The sequence below is a fragment of the Cyprinodon variegatus genome, unplaced genomic scaffold, assembly GCF_000732505.1.
Source record: "Cyprinodon variegatus isolate N-32 unplaced genomic scaffold, C_variegatus-1.0 Scaffold453, whole genome shotgun sequence".
Lineage (NCBI taxonomy): Eukaryota > Metazoa > Chordata > Actinopteri > Cyprinodontiformes > Cyprinodontidae > Cyprinodon > Cyprinodon variegatus.
Window position 1 is genome coordinate 571,177 of NW_015150906.1, and position 2,482 is coordinate 573,658.

Here is a 2,482-nt window from a genome sequence, read left to right on the forward strand (position 1 = left end):
ATCTAACGGTTTGATTGTTTGCTAGGTTGGACCCATTTAACATGGACTTGCATGACATCACATCTGCAGAAAAGTGCGTAAACTTTTGATCCAAAGCAAATGCAGGAAAATAGACGACAGATTTATAGAAGCATTGACGCTGAACTGCTGAGTCAAGGTCAAATAGAAATTCTATTTAAAAATTTTTTTCAGTGAAACCTTAAAAAATGTATTTTTAAAGATAAAGCGGGAATTTATTGGACAGAAAAGATCAACCGTAAATATTTCCGGTCCACCAACCAAGTGGCAGCCCTACCGCTCTGTTCTCTTTTTCACGGTAAAATGAAGAGCTTTAAGGCCGCCCAGTAAGGCTCCTAGCATAGGCGATAAAATATTTAATTATTTATTTTTTAGTTTGGGGATTAATTAAAATATATTAATAGGCTGCTGTAGATTAGTTTATAGTAAATAAGGAACAATATGACCAGATTTTGGTTATAAAACACATCTTCCAGCTGCTTAGAGAATGACGAGAACAGTCAGTGTTTACAACATTGCTATTTTCCAAAGGTCCTCTAGGGGGAGCACCACTCAATAATTAATTAGTGCTGCTTATAAAACCACTTTAACCTTTAGTTCAACTAAATATGTTTGTCTGTCTTGGTAAAGGGATTTATAACCTCTATGAGACAAACCTGGTTAAATAAAAATATTCCTTTTTTTTTAAATTAAATTCTTTGTGGAAATGATTGTTTTTTAGTGTCTTTAGCATTTCTGACCAAAGTTATTAGACACCTGGTCTAGGGTGAACTACCTTCCTCTGAGATTAGAAGGTTTGAACAAACATGTTTTTAATTCTCTACATTTTTACAGTTTACAGCGAGGTCATAAGTTTTTTCTTCTGAGGTGTTAATAACTGGTTAAACTGGGTCTGGCTTTCCTTAAACTATGACCTAGAAATGGCTCAAAGTCTTGAAGGCATGAACAGATTTCAGGGGTTAAAACACCCATTGCCCCCCCCAGCCCCCACGGGAACCAACTGGGAGCTCCTGGTATGTTCAGTATTTAACTAAAAGATGTGTTCACCAGCTGTCGAGAGGGGAACCATCAGGAACGACTGGTTTGCTGCTTCAGAACAGCAGGAGATGACAAAGCTTTAGACACCTGAAGCGTTTCCACCGCAGACAAACTTTGAACAATAAGTTCCCTCAGATCAAACCTGAGGGTGTCTTCTGTTTGAGGAGATCAACCAGACAAACAGACAAATGATCTTTAGGATAACTCTGGATAACCGGATGTTTATTAACGGGCAGAAAGGGTCTTATTGGTTTATTAGGTCAAACTAACAGGAACATATTGACAGAACTCAGAGGGAGGCTGAATACCTTAAAGACAATTAAGATTTTTTTAACAAATTTTTTCGATTGTGTCCTATCTGGCAATGTTGAAATAAAAATTGATGTCTTAAAAACTCATTCTCTTAGGACAAGAATTGGTTCCGTTCATTTCAGGTTCAACCTTTTTTTTAAAAAAGCAGGAAATCTCAAACACAGTACTTTAATGCAAAGAACGAGCTGCTGAGCACGAGGATTTTAGCTCTTTTGATCCCCTAAAAAGTTCATACCAGCTTAATATCAAGCAGAATCTAAACAGGTCCAGATATCAGACCAATCTGGACCCTGGAGGAGCCAAAATCATCCAGGGAGAGTTTGTTCTGCAGAGAGCTCAGAGCTTCCAGTTTCAGGTTCTACAGAAAATGATCACAAAGCGATGAAGAAATGTGGGCATCTCTGGAGGATTTTCTTTTTCCATCATTCGGTCTATTAGAGACCTGGGGAGTGACTTAAGGTGTGGTTATCCTCCCGCAGCAGTGTGTCGCAGTGAGCTTGTCTCAGACATTTTGGATTTAGGCCCAATATTGAAGCGTGGGCTGCCCTATGTTATTCCACGCCACAACGCAAGAGGGACAATCAGGAATTAGCTGTGGGTCTAGATACGGCTGAGGCGGTGAGAAAGTGGCGGCAATTTTGTGCGACAACGGAGGGACATGAGGGCCAAAAAGAGCAGGTATCGAGGTGGAAAAAGGTTCTCGCACACCTCGCTCTTCTAGCTGGTCCATCTTCACGAGTCATTTTCCACAATGGCGGTCATACAATCAAAAAAAGCCACTAAGGTACCAAACAGGAAATACGTATAGTGTAGAACAAATGTAGATTTGACCAATCAGAGGCCTCCTACAATTTTGGAGAGGTGCAGCATAGTGTCTGCGGAAGGGGCGGGGCATATCTGCGTTAACTGCGACACACACGCAGACGACCTGTTCTCTGAGTATAAATCAGCCTTTAGGGGGAGTGACGGCCTAGTGGTTAGGGGGCTTAGAATCCAGACACTCTGAGTTCAAGCCCCACTCCAAAAGACTTCCACTCTGGGTGCATTTGTTACTTCAAGGCTGGACTATTGTAATTCTTTACTATCAGGAAGTCCACAAACTGTAGTTAAAAGC